An 11369-nucleotide genomic window follows, 5' to 3' on the forward strand; every position below is an offset into this window, starting at 1 on the left:
TAAAAATCTTGCCTGGTAGGTCAGCCCTTGGTCTCTGGTGTTACCAGATCCTTCTCATTCTTTCTAACACTCTCGTCTTTGTCATCTTCTCTTGTTCTCATTTCTCATTACCTGGCTACCCATCTACCCAGAGTTGGTGTTTTGTCTTCACTTCTCCTGCAATTTTAGTCTAACCCTTGGTACTTTCATCATCATCATCATCATCATCATCGTCATCATCATCATCATCATAATAATAATAATAATAAGAAGAAGAAGAAGAAGAAGAAATAAAATGTATAGACTGATTACTGTATCTGTAATACAGAGCCAAGAATCTCAGTGAAGAGAATACAGAGAGGAAATCAAAAACAGACCAGCAGTGAAATCCCCACCCCACCCTACCCTCCATCCCTTGACTCTCAGCACCACTGCCTCCTCTCCTCTCTCTCCAGCCCAACCTTCATCCCCAGCTGCCTTTACCGAGGATTCTACTCTCTCGGTTCCTTCCCTCGCTCCCGCAGCTCCCACCACCTTGTTGATCTCGAGGCTTCAGGGAAATGAAAAGTATCTTGTCATCTTGAAAAGGGCTTCCGTCCCTGCTGTGTGGTATAACTGGACACGGTGCACTTATTTCCTGCCCCTTATTATCTGGCCCCTTATAGACATCCAAGTCTGCTGTTTTCTCTCCAGCTTTAAAAACGTGGCGGTCCACTATTGTGTCTATTGACACAGATAACAGATGGCTTCCTGGATGCCCTTGAATGCCTTTGCGATAGCTCTTGCCCCTCCAAGGTACCATTTCTTAGTGACTTTTGAAGACAGAGCCTTCTTTGGATAGTGTTGGGAACTCAGGCAACCAAGGAGTCATCCCTCATATTCCCGGGATCCCTTACCTTCCAAATATGCCTGCAGGGCCATGTACCTAGAAAATATTAAACCACAAGGATTATCTTCTATGGTTAAGCGTCTACTTCCTGCTCATTTCTGTGGTCCCTCTGTAGGTGGCACTCAAGAATGCAGATTTAGGGGTGCATCAGAACCCACCCCCCCAGCCACGATTCTCCCCAAGTGCACAAATCAAATGTCTTCTAAACAAGGAGCATCCTGGCTGAGGAAATGAAACTTTGAATACACTCCTAGCAGCTCCCAACCCACCTCCACACCCAACCGATAAATTGCAGGACCTGACTGTCCTCCCTGGCCGATCCTGTGTTGAGGTTCCGAAGTCTCCATCAGTTTCTCTCTGCTCTTAAGTACTGAGCAGATTTATATTTCCTTCTAGGGGACACACTGGTATCAGAGAGGAAATTCTCAGTCTCTCAATATTTATTTCTTTTTCTCATCTCTTCCCTTAGTTTCAGATAACGAGCTAGCAGAGGTACAGCCTGCCATCCTGCACGAACTGCTGGATGGAAAAGAAAGAGAAGCATCCTCGATGGTATGGCAGCTCCATGCTGGGCACACGTGCCAGCTCTGTTCTCAGATAGAGCAGTCAGTGATTCCACAGCGCGAGGTGTGCAGGGGCAGAAACAGGTCCAGATGTCAAGGGGACCCCAAGGAGGGGCACTCTTGATGAGGGAAGAAAAGACAGGGTGTCCTGGGGAGAGGAGCCTTCAAAAGGGGTGAGAGGAAAATGAGGGTTCAAAGGATGGAATCTGGAGAATGGGTATGAAGGGGTCTTGCAGAGATTTCAAAGAATGTACAAAGATTTTTCTGGAAGAGGATGGAGTGAGGGATAGAGAAAAGGGTAGGTTGAAGTGTGGAATGGTGTGATGGATTTTTTATGGAAGTGCACACAGCAGACAGGGTGGGTGAATTAGGCTCTGAAGGGGAATTAAGCCTGGAGAAAAGGAGGGGAGAAGGGTGCCTCTGACACAAGGCAGGGTTTTAGCCTGTAGGAAGGACCTGGGGAGCCATTGGGAGGTTTGAAGGAGCGTGCTGAATGGATTAGATTTGTCGGTTGGACTTCTCTGGCAGAGCTGCTGGGGGATCTGAACCTCACAGTGAGGCTGCCCCGGGGGTGACCAGCCATCAGTGGTGGCTGAATTCAGGTAGGGCCAGAGCTGGCTGGAAGCTTAGGGAGAGGAGGGCCCGAGGTTTCGGAGGCAGGGACACACTTACAGGAAGTTCAGACTTACAGAAGAATACAAAGGGGATTTGTTGACTCATCATTAAAACCTGAAGAAGTCCTCTGTCTGTAGGCTGAGCGGAAACCAGGGACTCCAGCTGCCCCATATGAGGTCTTCTATCACACTCTCTCCGGGTCTCTGCACTTCTTTTTGCCTCTGCTCCCGAGTCAACAAAATCCATCTCAAAAAGTTCTCACAATCCATCCACCACTGTACCTCCATACCGCCAATTTCACCCCCTCCAAGCCCACCTCCGCCCCCTCCACTGCTCCCTCCACCCCCTTCACCTCCATCACCATCCAAACCTCCACCACCAACTCTACCTTCACCTCCACCGCCTCCACCTCCTCCCCAAGTATGTACTGCTCTCCGACCAGGCACCAAGCACTGGCCCAGGTGCTGCAGGTACAGCCAAGAACAAATCCGACAAAAATATCTGCCTGCACATAACTTATATTCTAAGAGCATGTTTTGTTGTAATCCCATCAAGGAAGTTGCAAAGGTTCAAGTGATTGAGGGCAAGTGTTTTAAATGGTGGTAGGTAAGCTGCTCTGGAGTCAAGGCAGGCATGACTGACTATTTGGTTTACGTTATCCTTTATCTTCATTGAATTCTCTCTCTGCATCCCCAGCTCTGGCCCCATTTCTCCATAGCTGTCATTGCTCGGGGAGATTTTATTGGCACAAGACAGTTAACAGCTGAGCCTGCAGCCTCGATTGTCACAATTCTTTGTCCAGCAGAACAGGAGGAAACTATACCTGACAGGACTCCTTCCAAAGGGGTCAGCATGAATTCCACCCGAGCATCCTCCCCAGACCAGAGGACCGAACATCCCTGCTGCATCATTAACGTTGCATCTAAAGATGCTGTCAGGTCTCTCCATTTCTCCCCTGAAGGCCTGGACCACGATGATTTGACTTTTCTCTTGGTTCTGAACAGAAGAGGATTTCTGGTGGAAGAGAAACCAATGACCTTATTAACTTGAAAAAAAAGAGTCACAGGTCATGCCAGATTTATTACATAAGTGAGCAAACCATAAACCTAAAGGTTTAGAGATGTTTTGTTTAATCTAGTATCTAAGGAGAAAAGCTGATATGAAAATTTTATAACACTTCAGACTTTTTGTCATGCAATTAGCTGGTGTTCTTTACTCATGGAGGTAACTGGGTACCCAATCTAGTGTTGCAGTTTAATGAAAATAAGTGACTTGGTAAGAATATATGGATTAGGACTAGAAGGGTGTCTTAGGAAGCATCGGATGCAGATCACCTTATTTTACGGATGAGTAAACTGAGGAAGAGAGGAGATGGTCCCATGGTGGAGACGGTGATCACAAGATGGCGGAGCTTAGGAAGAAATTGACTCCCAGGCCAGTGTTCTTCCATTAATGCAATCGGATGCTTGAGCAGGCTTGGCTAAACATGACCTTGGGAACCCACTCTGGGCTCCCTGGACAACAAGCTGGCTAAAAATAGCGGCTCAGGTCCTTCAAGTCAGACCAGGATTGTTCCCCCAGCAGGGAGACTGTGAGATCCTCCTGTCCAAGCTCACATGTGCACAGCTAGCGTTCCCTGACAGCTGCCAAGTCTGGACATCTTCAAGTTAGACTACCTGGGGATGAACAGCCCACCTCCCCTTCTCCAAGCCCTGACCCTTGTCCCATCAAATGAGATATACAAGAAGGAAGGGTCTCTCCACTCAAAACACAGAGCCCCGCTGCAGACCTGACGGCCTTTCTAGAGGATATTCTGTCAGTGGATTCCACTTTCTTTCCCTCCTACTGATCTTGACCTATGTGAGCCTGGCTCAGTTCTGTGTGTTCTTAACCCACTCTGCCTGGTGTTTTGGAATCCATCCCCAGCTACGGTGCCCAACAGGTAAAGCTCCAGCTGAGACCCTACCTGGGAAGGCACACACACAAACTTCTGACCTTTAATTTTCTAACTGCAGACTCGAATGATATTTGCTCCTAACTACTTAATAGGTCTCAAGAGAAAAATATAGTGAAATCAGCTTGCACTTTACTTAGGAGCGAGGCCCTTGAAATGAAAGCATTTTATAATTTGGAGTGCTCGGGTTCCACTCCTTCATCTGAGAAGCTCTCTTGGTGAAAAAGTATCACCTCATTCTCTTGCTAATTCTGGGCTTATCGCACATGCAGTGTTCCATAAAGGTTGACTTGAAAGCTTTCATTTAAAACCCAATTCATATGAATTAGTGTACTACTCAAAATGTCAGCCTGCTAATAGGACATACATAGCAACTGGAAATTGAAATAAGTGCATTTTAATAGAGCTCAGAATTAGGATTTCCTCTATCTGTTTGACGTAGTATCACAATTATAATTGAGGGTAAATTTTTTTTCCTCTTGGCATTTAATGACTCTCTAGCCAGCATTATCAATCATCTTGAATTTGTTATACCATTTTTCAGATGTAAGATGGCAAAAAAGAGAGAAACCCAAAGCTCTTTAATTACGATACTGATATGTAAGATTTCATCACCTAACACAGATAAAGGGGAAAAAAAAGAATGGATCTAGGATTATTCAATTGATAATCCTTCTACCAAATACCAAGTGAAATCCCATCTAATTATAGCATTGTGTGAGAGGTTTTTTTTTTTTTTTAATATTTTTATGTTATTTGAAAAAAGTTTTATTTCACTTTTGTTCCTCTCTAAAATGTGGTCTAGTTAATTATTGACAAGCCACTTTGAGACGTTTCAGTAAGTGTGAGACCCTTCTATACACTGAATGCAAGGTTTATGAAAGCATGGCTCCCCTGAATATCAGTTTTTCAAAAAGTTGTGGAAATATCAAAGGAATTTTTGTTCTTCACTTTGGCCTGATTTAAATGCTTGGGTCTCACCTGAGGATCTCAAACAAAATAAAATAGTCCTCAAGTCAGAAACGCTGTCCAAGAAATGAAGAAGCACCCCATTTGGAGCGCCAGGGATGTCAGATTATTGAGTTTGTAGTTACAGTCATGGTCAACTTCTAATATGCAAGTGGAAATCTCTTTATTGCAGATTTCCTAGCCATAACGTGTAATCAGCGAAAGAATAATCAGCTTGTCTAGGTCCTCACAGTCTCTGGGACTGGTATGATTTCTCTTTACATCCAGAAGAGGGCAGTCAGGTTCCATGATTGAGAAGTAATCACCATTATCCCCAGAAAGTAAAATTTTTCAATAAATTTCAGTGATTAGAATTAAGTTTTCCTTTAATGGTATTAAAGGGTATTTAGAATTACCTGATGATTTTTCTCCTTTGATGAAAAACCTTACGACCCTTATGAGATGGATACTTCTCAGCAGCGGGAGGAAATGCTGGGACATTTTTATGTGTACATTTCTTTCCTGCGTGCATTTTTCTCTGTTCCTATCGGCCATCTTCAGTGTTTGACTAGCGCATGGGGGAGGGGGCAGATCTTATCCTGGAGATAGTCCTCCTACTTTATAACTTTGTGACATTTTACAGGTATAAAGAAACACATTGCACAAGGCAGAGAACACCCATCAGCTCTTCAGCCACAAATCAAGAAAACAGAGAGAATTAGAAAACAGAAGATTCACAGCAATTGAAAAACAGATACCTGCTAAAGGAAGTTAAAATCCAAAACACTTCTAGCAACATTTACTTGCTTTGAGAAAAAAAAAATTACACTTTCAAGCTGGAACTTTGAGTAAAACAATGTTAGAAGAATGTGTTACTTTTTTTCCCAGTGAAATATCTTCTATAAGCTTCTAAGTGGGAGTAAGAAAGAGTGGAACACAAAATATCACAAATATTTCTGCCACCTTTTTCTCTTTTTCAGTAGCAATAATGCCAGAGGCTAGGAAACCACTAATTTTACCAAAGATAAAAACTTAGATATATACTTGTGAAGGAAGCTTGAATATATATATATATATATTTTAAAGAATTTATTTAAAGAGCCACTCTTAATTTAAACATATAAGAAAGACTTGATTTTAGGGAACTAAGGTCAATAGAAATAAAGCCACAAGAGTTAACTGTAATTCAGAGTATTTATTTTTGTCTGTGTTTTAAATGTACCCTTTGTACTAAGAGTGCTTCTAATGCTATTTTTAGACGATTGTACATGGAACCAATGCTACTACTTGATGCAGAGAATGTATGTTTGTGTGCGAATCCATACGTATTTATAATATGCATATATCATGCTGCTCTGTTAGTTTCTATCAGTTACCCGCCTACAAGCTAGCTTTCTCAGGGACTGTGAAATTCACCAGTCCTGCACATGCTCTTCTTGATGCCTGTGGATTAACTGGGAATCCAGGTGCTTTTCTACCCAATCCATGATCCATGTCCCTACTCCCTCTGCCTCCACTCCTGGAGATTCTGCCTTTGGAAAGAGCTGTCTTTGAAAGTGACCTTGCTCAGGGAATGCTGATTGGCTTATGTCGAAATGCCTTTCCCAGAAGAGGTGCTGCGCCATGCCAAGTTGTGCTGCTGCGAAGTTGGGCATGCGATCAGGGTGGGAAGGAGGAGAGAGGGGAGGACACAGCTTGCCAAGTCGCTTGGGCTACTTATAAACAAACTTTGGCGTTGTTTCTCAAGCCCTTTATGGCGGAGGGGGGAGGTTGGACACACACTGTGTCCGGGACTCCATTTATGTTCTGTGTAAACCTTGGGGAGAGCTGCTTTTAAGAGACTGATTTGGTTTAGAAGATGATTTCCATCAGCCACTTTAAAAAGATACGTACTATTTCAGCACAAAGCTGAAGCCCCTTAGAGCTGCACTAGGGATTAAGAAGGCATGTATTTTAATGCCTTATGAATAGGAGTAGCTGATAAAAGAGACTCTTGTTACCCCTGCTACATTTAAATGTGAAAAGCAGCTGCTTCTAGTGGGGACGGGGTGGGGAGAGGAGAAAAGATATATTATTTTCATAGGGACTTAATCTTCAGACTACACTGAAACCATAGAATACCATTGGCCATTCACTTATCTGCAGCTCTCTAATCACACAGAGATCTGTAAGATTGAGGAGAGGGGAGAAGAAGAGGGACCAGGAGGCAGAGAAAGGGACTGTGTGTAGCGATGAGGCTGGCCATTTTAATCTGCATCTATGGTTTGAACCTCAGATCAAAACGCAGGCGCAGTAGAGTATTTTCTCTTTCCCTTAATAAGCATTAACCCTTTAAACTTTTTAAATGCCAGCTAATTAAAAAGTCTGAGCAACTAAACTGTCTTCAGAGCATAGGCTTAGCCATGACCTCTGAAGGTAAGATGACCACAGCGATCTCAATAGAAATATGGACCGTGTGTGTGTGTGTGTGTGTGTGTGTGTGTGTGCCAGGGATGGCTCTGTGTGTGTGCGTGTGTGTGCGTGTGTGTGTGTGTAACATGAAAAAGACTTATTTCAGGTGGAATCCAAGAGATGTCATGAATGTAGCAGAGAAAGGCTCTTTCTCTAAGTTTTATTGCCACAGAAGATGATGATATAAATAAAGCCTAGGCTTATTAAACTAGCAGGTCTTTGCCAAGTGCTATCAGAGTTGGGAGAAATACGAGCAAAGAATGTTACAACCTTTGAATGAATGAATGAGCAAGCAAATGTGGGCACCATTTTCTTCCTCTCCAGGTTTTCATCTATAACTTGGTTTTGCTTATGTTGATGTTGGGCTTACTGAAATTGGTCACTAATTGCTTTTTTTCCTGTATGTTTGATCCCTGAAAAAAAAAAAAAAACCCTAAGATTTTGCCCCAGGATATTGTGAATTTTTTTTGATAAGAATTTTTTGATAAGAATTTTTTTTTCTTTTTCTTTTTGATAAGAATTAGTCCCATTCCCTATATCCACTTACTTTTTCCAATTTTTCTCAATATTACCACTCTTGAGAAGTTAAAGGATGAAAAACAAGCCTGGTAGTGATAAATCACTGGTTCTTGCCTAGCTTATAATTAAGGGTAATTCACATGGAGAGGACGGTTTGACAGCTCGAGCCCACTTGCTTTAGAAACTTACATCAAAATGAAACCAGTGAATCACTGGAAGCCAAGAACAGCCCTGCCACCTTTGCATATGCTTTGCAGGTGGACAGACTGCAGTCTGCTCCTCCACCGACCAAGAGTGAGAGGAAAGAGGAGGAAGGGAAAATTTCCAGCTGCCCTGCCTTGCATCAGAAAGCCAGAAATAGGCAGCAAGTTGCTTCCAGCTCCCAAGCACCGCCAGGCTTGCTGCCCAGGGACACACGGCCCACCTCTCCCACTGCCCACCCGGCACTTTTAAGCCAACAGGAGGCATCCCTGGCCTGGGCGGTCCTACTCTCACAGCTCTGAGTGATGGAGCTCCCGGCAGCCTGGCAGAGCAACCTGGCTGGCTGCAGAAAGCCACTTTGGCAAATTCATCACAGCAAATGAAAGCATCCTGCCTGCCGGCCCTGGTACTTGCACCAAGCACGATGATAATAACGGGCTTGCGCCAGTGCGATGGGGTTCAAGCAATATTTTGATTTCCTGAACCGACTTCCCTCGACATAAAAAATAAAAGCCCGCAGACCAGCCGCACCAGGTACCACCGCAAAGCCAGCAGATGAGGCAGGCAGCGAGAAAGCTGGAGCTAGCATCACGGGGCCAGAACAAGTCAGCGGCCAACTGTGAGCTCGGAGAAAGTTGCCGCTGCCTCCCGCGGGCTGCCGCTGCATCTCTCCGGGCTGCAGTGGCCACCCCTGCAGCGTCAGCCCCGCATCTCTGCGCTGAGACCTCTGGCTGGCTTTCTTCCCTTACTGCAACCCCTCCTTCCCTTTTCTTTTTTCTAAAAAACTTGGCTACGGAACATTAGGTTTGACGAAGGGAAAGCGATTTAACATCTTTTAAACTGAGAGAGGTTGATTTTCATTTGAGACCAAATGGCTCGTTTTTACCTTTTTAGCTCCTGGAAGAGTAAAAAGTGAGAGGTCAGCCTTGCGTCGCCATGGCAACCCACACAGCTCGAGGCCTGGAGCAGATGAAGGCGGGTGATAATCTGCAGGGAAGTTCCTCCCTCTGACTTGGCATTTTCTCCCCATTTCAGGGATGTGCCTGGTTGTATGAAAACAACGGTGTCTCTTTCAAAATAGAAGTTTTAAAATATTTTTGCCACGTTGTCTGGCCCAGAGTGCCTCCCTTATGCGGGTCTGTGCTGGGCTTTGTCTGTTTGGAATTGAGACCCTCTTCACTAAGCCTCAAGTATATCCATAGGGTCTTGAATTATACCCGCAAGATCATGTGGCCCGCACCCTGGGGGAATCTGTCCGTTAAGCAAAGAATTCACCCACTAGTTCCAATAGCCTGAAGCCTTCCTGGAGAGAGAATCTCGCCCTGATGTTGACATCTGGCGTAGAGGGCCCCAAACTTCAGGGCCTGACACCTTTTTCGAGCCTGTTTGCAAAGAACTTCGTGATCTTACTTCAGTCCAAGGACATTAAAGAGGAAAAGAGAAGAGAAATCAAAAAGACAGACGTGCTAGAAAGGCCAGATTAAACCCCGCAGGGCTAGCCTAAGCCAGGCCAGGAAGGAATGTCCGTTACCTTGGAGCGCGGGGACTCAAATGTCCGACACACTTCTCCCGGGGCCCTTCACCCCATGTGCTCATCAACGGTAAATGCGGCAACAATGAACGTGCCTTGTAGGCACGCAGAGGCCCGGCACTGGGTTAGGTGCTGCATTGTCTTATTGTCTCTGACCTCACGGGGGTTTTATGAGGTGGGCAGTTTGAGCTTTGTTATACAGACTGAGAAAACAAAGCTCAGGAAGGCTAAGTGAAGTGCCAGCTTCACGGATTCTGACGCCGGCTCCATCACGTTCCCGGTGGACTTTATCTCCAGACTTGTTCATATCATCCGGATGCATGAAAAATAGCTTCATGCCTGAAAACAGGAGTTTGTGCTTTGGCTCGGTGCTTACCACTGCCTGCTAAGCTTTTGCTGCCATTCTGGATGCTTGAGAAACAGGTAGGGAGAGGCTGTTGGTGCTTTCCTAGAAATCAAGGCGGAAGAGCCTGAATTTAGTGATGTGAACTTGGACAAGACATTCAGCGGGACTGAGCTTCAACTTTCTCTTCTGTGAAATGACTTATTAATATTTCAAGGGCTGTAGTGAGCACTCAAACAGAGGACTGTGTCAGCTGCCGACCAGAGCGCGAGGTTCATGCAAGTAGATGTTCAATAAATATTGACTTTTGGCTTCTGTGCCTTCCCGGTCCTCCACCTCTCAAGTGGGTGCTATGGCATTCTCCTCTGTGCCTGGGGTCAGGCGGGGAGCCCTCCTGCTCTCCGGCCACTATGCTTCTTTCTAAGCTGCATCTGGCCTCCAGGCAGCCTGGGTGGCCCTGTGAAAGCCCCAGTCCGCTCCGCACAGCTGGGGAAGGAGGGCAGGGCAGCAGGGATGGGAGCAAGAAGAGGAGGACACTGTGCTATTTACAGTCTTAAAGGAAGCTGCCTGAAAGGGGGAGATGGTCTGGCTCCGTTTGCTGTCTCTACCTCCCCTCTCATCAGCCCTCAGCGTCACCTACAAGTCCAGGGTCGTGCCTCTGCTCACCATCTGCACAGGCTCAGAGGGTCTTGTACAGCTTGGAGCTGGTCCTTGCTCCCCCACATGAGGCAAGGTTCGAAGCTAGCTCTGACTTAACTGGGCTTTATATTTCCAAATGCGAACTGGCCTCGAAGGACTTGAAAAGGTTGCATTGGCCAAAAAAAAAAAAAAAAAGGGAAAAAAAGAAAACATGCACAATGGACCACTAGGCAATCCTTTCTCTTTAATACAGTGCAGGCAAGTTATGGAAGCAAGAGAGGATGCCAAAAACATGGGGACGATCCGATTCTCAGGCAGTGCTAAGGGTGATTGACATCGACTCAAAATCCTGTAATAAACCAAAAGAATATGTATATTTGTGTATAACTGAATCACTTTGCTATACACTGGAAACTAACATAACATTGGAAATCAACTGTACTTCAATAAAAGAAATAAATACATAAATAAATAGAATGCATTGCACTGGCACTAAAATCCTTGCTGTGTTTCAGAGCACGCTGGTTCGCCAAATGCCACCTTCACGTGGAGGGTTTGGAGTCAAGTTCTCAGTCACAAACACCTAACCGGAAAGACTGTTTCCCCTCCCCTGCTCTCCCCGCTTCCCCCTCGACTCCCCTCCGCTCTCCTCCTCCCCCGCCCTCCTTCTGCTCACCCCTGACCCCCACCTCCTTCTCTCTGCCTCCCCTCCCTTATATCTGGAGATGTCTGCAGTG

General features: G+C 45.4%; 1 long non-coding RNA gene across 1 annotated transcript; it reads right to left on the reverse strand.

Annotated features, from left to right (window-relative positions):
* Positions 1-1312: 1312 nt before the first annotated feature.
* LOC116660168 lies at positions 1313-9103 on the reverse strand. The gene is made up of 3 exons (XR_004315522.1): positions 9006-9103; positions 2870-3060; positions 1313-2267 (listed from the first exon to the last, which is right to left on the reverse strand). It is a non-coding gene; the product is annotated as an uncharacterized LOC116660168 (long non-coding RNA).
* Between the last annotated feature and the right edge of the window lie 2266 nt (positions 9104-11369).

Source organism: Camelus ferus, chromosome 27 (genome assembly GCF_009834535.1).
Source record: "Camelus ferus isolate YT-003-E chromosome 27, BCGSAC_Cfer_1.0, whole genome shotgun sequence".
Taxonomy (NCBI): Eukaryota; Metazoa; Chordata; class Mammalia; order Artiodactyla; family Camelidae; genus Camelus; species Camelus ferus.